Source organism: Pinus tabuliformis, chromosome 4_1, assembly GCF_031772625.1.
Source record: "Pinus tabuliformis cultivar Carrire ecotype Pingquan chromosome 4_1, CPIR1, whole genome shotgun sequence".
NCBI lineage: Eukaryota > Viridiplantae > Streptophyta > Pinopsida > Pinales > Pinaceae > Pinus > Pinus tabuliformis.
Genome location: NC_142303.1, coordinates 710,215,271 through 710,231,938, shown reverse-complemented (window position 1 = coordinate 710,231,938; position 16,668 = coordinate 710,215,271). Strand labels below are relative to the sequence as shown.

Below are 16,668 nucleotides of genomic sequence, written 5' to 3'. Positions count from 1 at the left end.
GGCTCAATTTGTACGAAAGCTGAAGAGAGGATCTAAGCTTAAAGGCAAGTATCCTCTTATCTGTTTTAAATGTGGTAAAATAGGTCATTATGCAGCAAAATGTCCTCATAAACATGATAGTGATGATGAAGGAAATTCTAAAAGAATGGCACATAAAAAGAAAGGGCTCAATAAGAAAAACTTCTTCTCCAAGCAAGATGAGTCTGATTAGGATGAGTTTATGGTCATCAAAAAGAAATCAGATGGGGAAAGTGATTATGATGAAAGCCAAGAAGCATTATTCATGGCACTCGCAGATGATGATGAATCAGGGCTGGAAGGAAATGTAGATGAATTGTTAATAAGTGCCATTGAAAAAAATGAGAAGCCATGGAACAAAATCTTTTCTCTCAAAGTGGAAAATGAGGAAATAAGAAGGAGAGAAGATCTCTTGGAAGCAAAGCTTAAAGAAAAGGCAGAGACTTGTGAAGAACGCAAGGCCGAAATAATGTCTCTAAGAAAGGAGTTGGAGAAAATTAAAAAGGGCTGTAAAAGCTCTCAAATACTTGAGACTATTCTGAAAAATCAAAAACCTCAACATGACAAGTCTGGAATAGGTTTCAAAGGAGAATCCTCAAGCACTAAGAATAGTGCAAAAAGCTATGTCGATGCACTTTCCTGCAATCCAAAAGATGAAAGAATATGTTATCAAAAGTGCATCCCAGATCCCAAGAATGAAGAGAGAGTTGCTCCAAAGAAGAATGTGGAGTCGAATCATGGACACTACAGCAAATACAAACCTATACTCCACCAAAGGCCCATCGCAAATCCGAAGAACGAGGGAGGAGTAATTCCCAGGATGGAAATCGACTCAAATCGTGGTTGCTTCAACAAGTACAAAACCATCTTTCTTGGACATTGCTTTCACTGTAAAAACTTCGGTCATCAAGCCAGACATTGTATGGCTCGCAGAAGTGAAAAGACAAATCTAAAGGACCGAATAATCAACTCATATGCCCCCAAAAGGCAGGGACAAATCAAAACATTCAATTCATTTGATCCCTTGACCAAATTTGATCTAATTTGCTCTTTCTGCTACAATAATGGACACTATGAACAAGACTACCCACTCAAAGGAAGAAAGACGAGTAGCAAGAACTCCAACATGGACAAATGCGTCCTGGCTCTATATGCTCAAAATAATGAAAACCAATGGTTTGTAGATAGTGAGTGCTCCAGACACATGATAGGAGATAGAAGGAAGTTTGTCTCACTGAGCAAAAAGGAAGGGAATGTGTCCTTTGGAAGCGGATTAGGCAGAATTGCAGGAAAAGGAACAGTTACTCTGATCAATGGAAAAGGAAAAGCTCAAGATGCTCTGCTAGTTGACGGGCTCAAACACAACCTCCTGAGTGTCAGCCAAATCTGTGATCAAGGACATAAGGTCATTTTCAGCACCAAAGACTGTGAAATAAGGAACTCTGCCTCAGGGAAACTTGTGGCAAAAGGGGTGAGAACATCAGACAACATTTACATTCTGAACAAGATTCAAGAAAATAAATGCTACTTAAGTCAGACATATGAGATTTGGCTGTGGCACAAGCGACTTGGACATACAAGCTTCAAAAATTTGATCAATATCAGCAAGATCAAAGCTGTACGAGACATCCCAAGGTTGTCCAAACCCAATCAAGTAGTGTGTGGTCTATTTCAACATGGAAAGTAGACCAGATCCAGCCACAAGACAAAGGAGCTCTATACATCGAAGCCCTTGGAGATCATCCATGTTGATGTGTGTGGGCCAACTAGAAATCAAGCACTCCAAGGAGAAAGGTACTTTGTGTTATTTGTTGATGATTATACTAGAATGATGTGGATATATTTCATAAAGTATAAATCTGAAACTTTTGAGTGTTTTAAGAATCTAAAGGCCCTTGTAGAAAATGAAAAATATTCAAAAATTAAGTGTCTCAGAATAGACAGAGGAGGAGAATTCACATCAAACGAGTTTAGTGAGTTCTGTAGTATTCATGGAATTAAAAGAGAATTCTCGACTTCCAAAACACCTCAGCAAAATGGGGTAATTGAAAGAAGAAACCAAAAGGTCCAAGAAATGGCAAGAAATATGCTATTAGCAGCAGACTTACAGCCTAGATTCTAGAGAGAAGTAGTAGGGACAGTTGTCTACACATTGAATCGAACTCAATTAAGACCAAATTGTGATAAAAAACCTTATGAGCTATGGAAAGGAAGACTTGCTTCAGTGAAGCACTTCAAGATCTTTGGAAGCAAGTGCTTCATAAAAATAAATTATGGTTCACCAGGAAAGTTTGAATCTCAGGTTGATGAAGGGATATTTCTTGGATACTCTACACGGAGAAAGGCTTACAAGTGCTACAATTATCGACTGAAGAAAATAGTGGAAAGCATTATGTAAAGGTTGATGAAGAACTTCCAGTAACAGAAATTGAAGAACATGAAGATGACCTTCTCATTGAAGAAGAAGAACCTAAAGAAGAAGAGATAGATGAGTAAGAAGAAGAAGAAAAAAGAGAACCACCTCATACCTCTTCAAGGATGAAGTATGTCGAAAGATATCATCCAGAAGAACAGATCATTGGCGATAGAGATGAAGGTGTGCAGACCCGAAGAAGGATAACAACCTCACCCAAGAGAAAAGTCATTGCTCTCCTATCTATGATAGAACTAGAAACATTTGCAGAAGCAAGTAAGGATCCTCATTCGGTAAAAGCCATGGAAGAAGAAATGTCCCAAATTGAGAAGAACAAGACATGGGAGTTGGTACCTTGTCCAAAGGACAAAAACATAATAGGAACCAAATGGTTGTTCAAAAATAAAATGAATGAGGAAGGACAGGTTATTAGAAACAAGGCAAGACTTGTCTGCAAAGGCTATTCACAAATTGAAGGAATTGACTTTGAAGAGACATTTGCACCAGTGGCCCGTATGGAAGCTATCAGGATGTTCTTAGCATTTTCTTGCTCAAAAGGATTCAAAATCTATCAAATGGACATGAAATCAGCATTTCTAAATGGGGAACTCAAAGAGGAAGTCTATATGGAGCATCCAGAAGGTTTTGGTCTAACAGCAGGAAAGGACCTAGTCTGTAAGTTGAAAAAGGCTTTATATGGATTGAAACAAGATCCTAGAGCTTGGTATGCAAGATTGAATCACTACCTACAACAACAAGGCTTCAAAAAGGGAGTGGCTGGAAGCAATCTATACATAAAGATAGATCAAGGTAAGTTACTAGTTGCTCTTGTTTATGTCGATGATCTGATTTTTGCTAGTAATAATGATGAAATGAGTCATGAATTTTCTCAAAACATGTCAAAAGATTTTGAGATGTCAATGATAGGAGAGTTGTCCCACTTCCTTGGACTTCAAATATCTCAAACTAGAGCAGGATTGTGTATATCTCAAACCAAATATCTAAAAGACATGCTCAAAAAATATGGAATGGAGGACTGTGCACCCATGAGCACACCTATGACCACAAACTGCAAACTGAGCAAAGATGATGACTCCCCTCTAGTAGATGCAACTCATTACAGGTCAATGATTGGAGCCCTTATATACTTAACAGCTACACGACTAGACATAATGCAAGCAGTAGGAATGGTGGGAAGATTTCAATCTGCTCCCAAACAATCCCATTTATTAGTTGTAAAAAGAATTCTCAGATATCTGAAGGGAACTTCTGATTTCGGTCTTTGGTACCCAAAGAACTCAACACTGACTGTAACTGCATACACCGATGCTGATTGGGCTGGAAGTATAGATGATCGAAAAAGTACTAGTGGAAATGAATTCTTCCTAGGAGACTGTTTGGTATCCTAGCTTAGCAAAAAACAGTCATCCATATCATTATCCACAACCGAAGCTGAGTATATTGCTGCAGCAGACTGTTGTACTCAGATACTATGGATGAAGGAAGCTCTAAAAGATCTCGACATATGTACAGATCAACCAATTACCGTTTATTGTGACAACACAAGTGCTATCAGTCTCAACAAAAATCCAGTGATGCACTCAAGAACCAAACACATACCAATCAAGTATCATTTCCTCCGTGAGCAAGTAGTTGAACAAAACATCGTCCTGGAATATATCAGTACAAAGGAGCAGATAGCTGATATTTTCACAAAACCTCTTCCTCGAGAAGAATTCAAACATCTGCGTTAAAAGATGGGGGTTATCTATTTATCATCACTGAAGTTCATTCATAAAGATGTAGTTTGACAAGGGGAGTCTATATGCATTCCTTTGCCATTGATGTCAAAGGGGGAGAGAGCAGAAGAATATTGCCATCAATAACAAAGGGGGAGATTGTTGGACACGAATTGTCATTGATGTCAATATGGCAATATTCAAGGAGTAGACAGAGGCACTAGAGGAGCAGATGGAGACGAGAGGAGCAGACAGAGTCAAAGAAGAGGAGCACACAGAGCCATCGGAGCCATAGAGGAAGCAGACAGAGTTATCAGGAGCTATCAGAGGAGTAGTGGACGCATTTAACAGCAAACAAACATGAGCCGTCAGATTTCCAGCGAAAAGATCCGACGGCTACCGGGCGATAAAGATGCACGAGAGATAGCGAGCGGGGACGGTGGTAAACGGTATTGATCGCACTGCCTTTGGAGGGTGCGCGGTAATCGTACATGGGCGAGCAATCACAATCACCGGGCGACGCGTGGCAGATGGGATAGGGCAGAAACCGCTTTGATCGCGCGATAATGCGCGGGTAGCTTGTGGGCGCGGGAGGTGCGAATGTCGTTGGATCGCTTGGTGGATGATCGGACGGTGTATATTATATAGATGTGATAATAACACGGACCCGCGGCTCCATTATAAACCGCCTTAATGTAATATCACATTCGCTGTGTCGCTAGTCTCAAAGGGTTGTCACCCCCGAAACCTCTGATTGCGATATACAATTGCGGACCCGATGGTCCTATTATATCGCGTCCTAATGATATATCACGTCCATCATATCGGGAGTTATGTATCGCAGTGTTTAAGCCTTGTCACATTAAAACTGCAATAGCGATATGCATACGGACCTGACTACACCAGTGCAATATAATTTAATATATTATCACATCCATCGCATATCGCAAGCCTCTTGTAAAGCCTTGTCACATTAAAAGCGCCGACTGCGATATATATATATGGACCCGACGGAGTTATTAAAACAATTTAAAATAATATCGCGTCCGGGTATCAGGGAATTGGCTATGTTATGTGCAAATCTGCTGATTGAGATAAAGTTGTGGAGGAGCGGACCCGATGAAGTTATAGATGTTGGCGTAATGCATTTATAGTCCGGCCTTAAGTGTTCAGAGGATGTTTTTCCGTGTATTCCATGTGTATCCCTGTATTCCGATAAATGTGTTGCCCGGGGCTTAAAGTTAAATTAACGTTGTTGATAGTTTAGTGGGCCTGAACCGTTGCGATTGCGATTGCGGGATTACTATTGTATATTGTATGAATATTATAAAGGGGGCCTCTCTGATATTTTTCTTAAATATGCAACATTATTGTAATTCGGCCTCTCTTCCGCATTAATGTGTCCTGTAAGAATTTGATGAATCCGAATAGACAGAGGAAGCCATGGATCGGGAAGCTGAAAGATCAAGCAAGTCAAAGGAAATGACAGCGACCGAGGAGGAAGCCAAAGAGGCGGTGGAAAGCAGAAACGAAGAGTCAGAGACATCTGAAATACATAAAAACATAAAAACAAAGTGAGATGGTGATTGATGGATAGATAATCAGTGAGAGAGGAAGTTGAAGAACAGGCAAGAGGAAGGAAAGGCCAAAGAAGCAAGAGAACAGGAGAATAGCAGAAGCTCAGCAAGTTTGTGAGTAGAGAACAGCAGCGGAACAGTTTATATCAAGGTTGGGTTGGAGCCTCATAATTGAACAGGGCTGAAGTCATTGGGGGTAGGTGCTCCTAAGTGCAGAACCACTGCAAAACAGAGTTGGTGCTCTGGAGGTTGGAGCCTCACTGAAGTCCAAGTTGGAGCTTGGCAACTATTCACAATCAGATTTATACTTATATTGTATTTATTTCATTGCACTGTCTTGAGTTTTAATAAAAGCATTCATTCCAGCTATTGATTTCTATGTTCTGTGTATACATATAAAAATCTATATATGTTTTTTTTTTTAAATCACTAGAACAATTAAAAAAATAGTAAGAAATACTGATTCACCCCCCCTCTCAGTATTTCCAACAGTATGGTGTATGGTGCAGTTTATGAAATCTTTGTTGTTGTATAAGTCGAGCATGGTGGAGGGTAGTTGATTACTGTTTAAACCTTGGACGTAGCAACGAGTTTGAGATGTTTATTGGCGTGAGTTTATTTAGGCATGTTAAGGAGTTTTGCTTGTAAGCATCTAATGGTGGCACATAGAAATGAAAAGAGGTCCCGAAAATGGCATGAACCGTATCATAATTTTTTTTTGTTATTGATTTGGTAATAGGATGCTTAGTTAGCAATTTTATGCATTCGAGGAAGAGTTCTTGGAATTACACACAACACGACAGAAGAAGAATAGGGAGGAACTCATCAAGTTCACAACGCCCTTACTATTTGTAACATGACATTTTGTGTGTTTTGACGTGTATGTTGACTATGTCATTCATATTTTTGAGGCTTTCCCTTACAATTCTAGTTGATAATAAATCACATTCTTTCATCCTATTGATTAGAGGGACACATAGCATTAAAGATACTTTGAAAGTTATTATTGAGACTATTGTACCGCTTCATCACACTGTTCTTGATGAGCGTGATGTAAGCAATTTAGTTCTTGGATTTGCACATTGTGGGATGGTTGCAACTGCTCAATTGGATTTAATAACTTGCAATTCCTTAGTAAAATTTTCTATGATTTCTGCATTCAACCATAGTTGGTCACGAATTCGATTTGATATGCATGCAATTTTTTCACTATAACAATGTTACTTACTTGATCTGCATCCAAGGGAATCGAACTGAGGTTGCTTGATTGATGCACAACAATAGCTTCATTCTGAAAGCTTAGCCCATGATTCTTTTAGAAAAAATTTAGCCCTAGTTTGCAAGCCAAAGAAGAGAAATTTATTCCTATGCACACGTGTTTGTACTTGAGTTGCAAATTTATTACACCGGGTGGACCAATGACCATGAGGATGTTTCCATCAACAAATAAGATAAAAGGATCAGAAGGTGAGGAAACATATTTCTTGGAGATAGAAAGAATCATCCTTCTCGCATCTCCTTTGTTTTTGGTTGTCTCCATGGTGATCATCATTTCAACTAGGAAAGCTGCAAAAGAAGGAGCGAAATGCTGGAATGTCGACCTGTTTTGATCACCAATTGTTGATGTTAGCACTATGAGTCTCAATATGGCCTGAACGAAGGAGAAAAGCGATCTCAGAGACGGTGTTGTTGGGTGAAAGAATCATTGAAGGATCACGATCAATTGCAGTTGTGAATGAGATGAAGGGTCTTGTTGATTGAATTGTGGGAAAATCAACAATTTTATCTTTAGAAGTTGTGTGTCTGTGCATGACTGTGTATAAAGGGCAGAGACATGTAGGATGATTGGACGTTGTTTCATGTTATAAAGCACTATTTGTGGAAGCTACGGTATGGATAACAACAGACCCGTATATTGTTGGCATTTCTGTGTAAAGGGACTGTAGAGGTGTTTCTAGAGTTTTCAGAGACTTCTCTTCCAATTTTGTTTTCTACAAGAAGAAAATTGAAACCGTGAAAGCGAGTTGGCTTTCATCATACTTGGAGTACGGGTCCTGGGTGCCAGTCTCCAGACGCACATTGGCACATCACATGTTTCCCTTAAAACCATAAACACCTCCATGGGAGCACTTGAGCGGTTTCCAGCATAAGAAATAAGTGATGTCGTAAGAGATTTGAGTCGTCGACTAAAGTGATGAGTGGTTTTGTCAAACCACCTTCCAGTACCACCTTGCTCGTTAAACTTCGGCAAGAAATATGATGTTAGGAATCTTCAGATACATCAAGAACTTCTCTGAACTGTCGATCTTGTTCGATCGTTACGAGTACACGGGACCACTCCTTTGCATAAGTTTCATGTATTTTGTGTTGATGGGACTCCATTGATTTGAACAAAAGTGTTGTGGGGCGTCGATATTAGGCTCGAATAATATGAACCGTTGTGGTTTTTGTTTGGTCATTTTTCATGTCTATTTGAAATCCGTTACACGTTTTCATTAGAACCTGGTCCTATTTATCAGATTACTCATCTTAAAGTTGATGTTGTAGGGGTCAAATGTTGTTTGAAGTTGATATTGTTTGTGGGTTTCCCTTCTAATAGAAAAGAGCATCATAAGCAACATAAAGCCAAAACTTCATCTTGTTCATGTTGAATGTCTGTAAGTTTGGAATAGGAATCAATTGCTTACTCTCTCACATATATTCCGCATTCTCTGGTTTCTTTTTAAATCATTTTCTGAAAATTGTGCCAGTAGTGTTGTTTGTGTGTTTCCATTGATGGTTTTACCTGTATTCACATTAATGCAGGGCGAAGAGTAATGATAATAGAGCAAGGCTCAGACACAAATTCATATGATTGATATGGTGACTATAGATTGTGTATTTAGTAGCGAACCTGTGTAGAGAACATGTTTCGTTGTGCCTACATCGTGAAGCACCTAGCGCATCACAAAATTGACAAAGTGTATGGCTTCGAGTATTGACCAAGTGTGAAGGTGATTCATTATTTATTCAATTTATTTGGTGTCTACAAATATATGTTTTGAGTGGCATGTTTTTAAATTTAGTATGAGTGTAATATTGTCATTGTCTTCGTGTACTTTAATGCTTTCCCTTCTTCTTTGGTATTGACAATCATTTTTGCTGATTTGAAAAATGATTTGAATTGTAAGGGTGCATTTTCAGTTGAACCCGACACCCGAGATTGAGTAAAATGGCTCAAATTAAGAATGCATTGGAAATCCTAAACAATCTCATCAATTCTACTACTGATGAAATTGTAAATATCAACAAATTAAGTCTTTTCAATATTACAGTTTGTTCACATGATGCATTGGAGATAGTTGAATTTCTCCAAATTGAGTCTCAAGTACATTGAGATGAACTTAATTCCAAAAAAAATTTGAAGAGTAATGAAGTCATTTCAAGAGAAAAAATGGATGCAGTTAAAAGTCCTAATGAGAAGCCTGTCATTCCTAATAATTTTATAAGACTGTGGGAAGAACTCACACATAACAAACACATAACTAGTTTGGGGTATAAAAAATATCTCCCGGATATATCTTTTAATATTCTTGATTTTTCTAAATCAATACAATTTCAAAGAGCTGGATTTCTGGATGATGTTGTTCCAGAACAAGTTGATCAATGGCAACAATGTAATAAAGTTGGACATGTGAAATTTCAGTGTTTTGATCTTCACTCATGTGAGCATTGTGGAAAGTGTAATCATCACTCAAACAGATGTTCCAGAAAGAAGGCTATTACAAGAAAGAAACTAAGTTTCAGGCGTATTTCTTCTTGGGATTGGTCGAAAATAACCGAAAAGATTTGCAGGTCATACCACAGGAAATGTTCAAGAGTGTTGACCAGCCTTGTAGTAATGAAAGATAATTCATCTTCTCACCCTATATCCGACAATAGGGGAATTGTTGATGGTCTGCTACAGGTTCAAAGATTTTTCAAGTGAGCCTGAGACGGAGATCAAAATTTTGCAACTACAGTCTAGAGTCTGAGTTCAGATTCAGAGTTGTAGAAAAAGTTTTTTTATTTATGCTCTATGAGAATGAACATGATTTCATGCTTTTGGCATGTTGTTTTGATTGATTTGAGAGCTTCTATGTAGGTTCCAAACATGGGTATCATTTGTCATTTTTTCTTAAAAAGCACCATCTTTGGTTTGTGGTTATCTTTAAAAACCAATTATGAGAGACATTTAGCTCTTGGCTGAGATGCATTTTGAGCTCTCATTCTTGGAATTTGATACATCCTTTCATATCAAGAGAGGAATGTTAGACAGTTAATCCTTGGGATTAACGTTGGGTTAGTTTGTGTTAGGATGGTTGGTTATTAGAGTCCAAGAAGACCCAGAAATTAAATCAACCGTTTTCTTGTTGTATTAATATGTACATTGTGTACATCATTCATTAAGACAATCATTAATATACAATTTATTTAATTTCTAATATAGTGTGTTTAACATGAAATTTGTGAGTTTGTGATGCAAATTTAGATTTGGAAAGATATCCATCATATTGTTCATGAATTAATATTATTTTATTTATCCTATCTAATGTCATCTACTACCTATATTTTTTCAAAATCTATCAAATATTTGCTATTGGAACTTGAAACACCATCTTTGAAGATTAAGAGGCAATCTATATTGGAAACGTTATAGAACCTGTCAATTTGGCATAATGTAAGTGATTTTTATTTATCTGCTAGCTTTGAATGTCATTTTGTTTACTAATTTTTATTTTCAATGATGTTTATATGGCACGATTCTTCTCGAACTAAGGCATAATGTAAGTGATTTCTCTTTATCTTCTAGCTTTGAATGACATTTTGTTTACTAATTTTTTATCTTCAATGATGTTTATATGGTATGATTCTTCTCGAATTCATGTCTTACGGTGTTTTTTTGCAACATCTAATGCAATTCCTAGTTATGAATATAATAAAATATTAGTTTAGTTATATAAATTAAATAGTTGATTAATATTGTAAGTTTTAGTTATATATAAATTAAACGATTGATAGTTGTCCATAGGTTTAAGTATTGATGTAATTAAGAAAGATAAGTGTGGCAACATGATTGGGAAAAATTCAAATCTTAAGGTTATAAGTCAATTATGTGGCTAAAAAATCTTCGTAATAATGCAAATAACCATAAATCTCATTTATAATTGCAAATAATTCAAATCTTAAAGTTAAAATTCAGTTATGTAACTAAAAAATATTTGTAATAATACAAATAATCAAAACCTTTTAGTAAATTAAAACAATAAAATAAAATAAATCCAAAATATCACACTTTCTTTCCAAAAACATATATAATACCTTGTAAATACAAAATTTTAAATTATTCTAATTATAATATAAATAATTTAAATAAAACTTTTAAAAGAGGTTTTTTTTTATTCAAAATTATATTAAAAATTACTATATTCAAAATTATTTAAATTAAAAATCAAAATTATTTATATTAAAAATTAATTCTAGGAGAGCACAATGAAACTTGTTTTGCATTAACCGATATAGATTGAGGTGTAAAACTTAACCACCATCACTTTGTTGAAAAATATTTGTATAGTTTTACAATATCAAAATATTTATTAATATTAAAATTTTAACATTTGATAATTTTAATTAAAATATATGATAATAAAGAGAATATATATATATATATATATATATATATATATATATATATATATATAATTTTAAAAATTAAAATTTTAATAATATTTATTTATTTATATTAATATAATAAAATTATATTTCATTAAATTATTTATATATATTTAATAATTGTAATTATTAAAAAATTAATATAACAAATATATATATTTTAATTTTAACGACATAAAAAATTGAAAACAATACAATGGCATATTCAATAGCAAAATGAAAGGTCATCGTACAATGTAACATTTAAATAATTTTTTATTTTTATTTTCGGAATATAGCGTAACACTCAAATAATATGCTCCTAAATCATACCCACCAGCGTGGGCTAAATAATGGTTCAAGTTTCCGTATGGTAGTTTCAGTTTGCCAAATTATGGCAGACCACTAATCTTTTCGTCTACAAATTACATAATTATGTTGTAAGATGTTTTTTTCCTGAAATTAACTCCCTTCTTGTCATACTTGTCTTGCTATAATTTGTTTGATTGAACATGATTCAAATAATTTCCATCGTTGGATTAAACATATAGTTATAATTGAAACCATATTGATCTTTCCTGGTTGAAATGCCACTCCTCGGAAACCCAAATCAATGGCACTCTTGGGAAACCCAAATCAGCGGATGATGCCCCTCCTCAGAAACCCAGCGCAGCTGATGCTTGATGCCCCTCTTCGGAACCCAGATCTTTCCCTGCTGAAGGAAACATTCTTGCTCAATGCCCCTCCTCGGAAACCCAAATCAGCGGAGTCCCAACCCTCGTTTCAAGAGTCCTCACAACAGGAAGAAAAAGTCTCAGGAAGAGGATATTAACAATGGGCTCAATTCTCCTTTTGCTACCATTGCTGGAGAGAACCGTTATCGTAATTTTAGTGCGAAAACATCTAATGGGCCTGTGAAAAGCTCTGGTGGGTCTCTGAAAAAAACCTTCATTGGCTAATGCCTCTAGGATTCATTCATGTAAATCTATGAGATGTGCTACTAACTACCCAAATTGGGTTTCGATCAATTTCAAGGCTCAACCCCGCAAATTCCTTGTTGTAGAGAGGCATGATCGGCCCGAGAAGGAACCCGCTAAATGCAAATGCAGTGAAAGGAAAGAAGATGGAGATATATCTAGAAAATGTGATTGTGTTGCTTCCAAGGAATTGAGGGTTTCTTAGGAGGAGTTTTGTAAGGATAATCTGCAGTTAACACCTTCAGATTGTGCGGAAAAAGAAGAACATATGGGAAGAGATAAGGACTGCAAAACCCATGGCTCTAATGTGAATATTAAGATTGCAAATGATGATAAACGTCATGAATTTGAATGTAATGTAGATGGAAGATATGGGTTTGCTGAGAAATCTTTCCCTGCTGAAGGAAACTTTCTTGCTCAATGCCCCTCCTCGGAAACCCAAATCAACGGAGTCCTAGTCGTCGCAATAGGAAGAAAAAGTCAGGAAGAGGATATTAAAAATGGGCTCAATTCTCCTTCTGTTGCCATTGCTGGAGAGAACCATGATCCTAATTTTAGTGTGAAAACATCTAATGGCCTATGAAATGCCTATGGGATTCATTCATGTAAATCTAGGAGATGTGCTGCTAACTACCCAGATTGGGGTTCGGTCAATTTCAAGGCTCAACACCGAAAATTCCTTGTTGCAAAGAGGCATGATCGGCCCGAAAAGGAACCCGCTGAATGAAAATGCAGTGAAAGAAAAGCAAATGGAGATATATCTAGAAAATGTGCTTGTGTTGCTTCCCAGGAATTGAGGGCTTCTCAGGAGGAGTTTTGCAAGGAGAATCTGCAGTTAACACCTTCAGATTGTGCAGAAGAAGAAGAACATACGGGAAAAGGTAAGGACTGCAAATCCCAAGGCTCTAATGTGAACCTTGAGATTGCAAATGATGATAAAAGTCATGAATTTGAATGCAATGTAGATGGAAGATATGGGTTTGCTGAGAAATCTAGTATAGTTCCTCTTCCTCGTAATCAGTTTATGGATGACAATGACGAATCAGCGTAATTGAAATACAGGTCTACATTGACAAAGGAATACTCTCGCTCCAAGAACTGCGTGGATTTATCGATTTGTGGGTGGCAGATAAAGTTTATGGTGTGCAACCTCATTCATCGCCCACTCTTTCTCAGTTCATTATTTTCTCCGAAAGCTTCTCCCTCCCAAATTGTTGCACCTTCACCCATTTTTAGCACAACTTATCATCTCATTTCAGGCCAAAAGTTTGGAGGTTTAATCCAAACTTGCAAGAGACCAGGAGGATGAAGAGGAGCACCAGGAGGATGAAGAGAAGCATTGAGGGCCATGGCGTCTAATTCATCCGCAACCTTCAAGCCTTTTGGAGTTCTCTTTGCTTGCCTTGGTGAGTACCATCCATCCAATGATTCAACGAGTGAGTTCAATATCAGTCATTGTTCGCGACGCTGCTTCCATAACGTCTACCATTATTGTCAACCATCCAATTGTAGAAGATTATAGTATATTGTACACTAAAGATCATGCCTAACTTGAGCGAACTAAATTTGGTAGTTCTATTCAATTCAACTAAAGGAGCTAGGTTCTCCATAGCTTCTATATTCTTAAAAACCTTGACCCATTTTCTCATCTATGTTTCTATTAGAACAAATCATAATAAATTGGCCTAAAGATTTTTACACTCATACAATCCACCCAATGATTGCAGAGAGGAAAATTTCAGTAATGCCTGAATACCAGCGAACGTCCAGTTAGGACATAGAAATTTTCTTCTACCCTTTTGAGCATTTCAAGAAGAAACACGACGTGAGGGGCTGCATTCTTCGACTGAGGTGCCAGGTCTAAGGGATAACTATTCGGTTAAAATCCTTTGAGATCTGCACCTGGCCTTATTCCATGGTGTCATATGGATGGGGTAGCCCGCAGTGAGAAAGCTTGCTAGACAGCTTAACACTTCGCCAACCTCACTGGTGAATCAATATCCCCTTAGGCTATTAATGATATGGGTGTGACCTCTCAAGCCAGGGTGGGTACCTGATAATCAAGGAGTTAAGTTTGAGCTCAAAGCCGTGCAGCTCAAACATGAAAAACAATGACTGCAATATATACTTCTAATTTAAGGATTATTAAACTTAGGATGTACAGTTTACTGAACATCCGATGAGATTTAGTACACAGTTACTAAACTGGTCTAATGCAGGGTAACAACCAACGTTGTGGAACCGCAACAAAATTAAGATAGCTCATTTGGCTACTTTTGTACAAAATGATATTACTATGATAGACTACATGTTTATCATTGTTTGTCCATAATTGGAAAACCATCTCACTGACAAGTTTCAAACTAGCCTAATGTGTCCGCAAGGGGATTTTTTCATCCTTACCTTGTTATTGTGAAGTTTACAGAATTAGTGGATATCACTGAACAACTTTACAACCCATTAAGCTAGTTACCAACAACCAACTGTCAAAAATACAAAAGGACATAGACACTAAAGGCTGTGCACTATCCTTATGTGCCTTGTTGTCTAAATTCTATTGAATTTATTTTGCAATGCATAGACATGCATGGCTATCCCTTGTTCTATCATTGTTAGATCCATGATACATCATCAGAGTGTTTTAGCAGTTGTTTTTTTTATATAAAGGAATCAACAACTAAGCCGGGTACAAGTTTGTACTCGCATGATATGGAGTCAATTGTGACTGCTACCACTATAACTTTTATGTGAAACTATGCACACTCCCACACACCGTCTACAAAGTTAATTAAGGATTTTGGACCACAAACTTTACATAAGACTTTATATGACATCCACCGCCGATTGCGCTGCCTAGGGACTATTAGTGGTGTTAGCTTTATCAAACAACAATGCTTAGATTTATTTTAGAACTAATAGGTAGAATAGCTTTGATTGCCACAATAGGCACGCTGCTTATTATGTCCATTTCCATTCCATCTATGACATGTTTTTGGTTTATCTAAGAGCTTTCAGTTTGCAGTTCTCTACACATTTTCAGATTCTCAAAGTCCCATCAAGGTAAGTAATAATCATACAGACAGTAACTCTATGATAATATATTTTTAACAACCTTAAATATTTATACTGAGCACAAAACTACCATTAAATATTTTCATTGTTGTTTAAGGACGAACTGTTGACAAAATCCTGGTAGTTTTTACGATAAAATTAGATCTGAGTAAAATTTCTAGAGAAATTAGTATGGAGTCTAGGGGCTAAACGCCAACTCTTGATTGGGTGGAAGTTGCGGGACAGCTGGGGTTGTTAGTTAGGGTACAACTTTGCCATGATGACATAAGATTTAGAAATGGTAAATTAACGGGGAACTGGGTCCTCATGAATAAGGAGGGCCTATTTACTATATACAGGAGATTATTATAACCATTCTCACACAGTTGTGTATGATTTTTCAATCTTTTGGTTATTAAGAGATATTTTCCTATTTCTAAAGAGTTGTAGATGTGTCTCATATTATACTTTTGAGCCACACTACCTTTCTATATTTGGTGTATTTAGTATTTCTCTAGTTATTTACTTCTCAATAATTGAAGTCTTTTTTACTGCCTTTGCCAACATGAGATGATAGAGACTGTACACCTATATCTAATATGTGTATTACATTTAATGGAGTTGATAGAGACTGAATTTTTTTTCCATGTGAATTCCAGTGGTGATTCTGGTTATACCGAAAATGAAGGAAAATTCAATGAAATGTGCTCTCCTGGACAGCTTGTATCCAAACTCGGTGTACGCCATGAATTTTTTTTAAACTCAAACAGAAACAAAGAATTTTTCCAGGTGGCTCTTCGTTGTCAACGCAATCCTGAACTGAAATTTGGTACAAGTTATATAGGCTTGCATGTGCACCATCGTGACAGAGTTTTTATTAAAGGAGGTGTGATGTGGGGACATATGTTGATTTGAGACGGTACAAATATATGAGTCTCTTTTGTGTTGGACTACATGGATGGTGGAACCCTTGCGCAGGTTCCTCAAACCCATAAGAAAATCCCAAAACACTATTTGGCTGAGGTTCCCAGGCAAGTGCTCAAGGGCTTGCATTACCTGCACCAGAACAAAATTGTTCACCGTGATATAAAGCCCTCAAATTTACTAATCAATAAGCGATGTCAAGATTTTCGATTTCGGTGTCAGAACTATGTTGGCTCACACTTTGGCCCAGTGCAATTCCTCTGTGGGCACTTGTGCTTATATGAGTCCTAAAGGGTCGA

General features: G+C 36.9%; 1 pseudogene; it reads left to right on the top strand.

Annotated features, from left to right (window-relative positions):
• The window catches only part of LOC149178111 (alkaline ceramidase TOD1-like), a 28,460-nt pseudogene that overhangs the window by 10,305 nt on the left and 1,487 nt on the right, over nt 1-16,668 (top strand).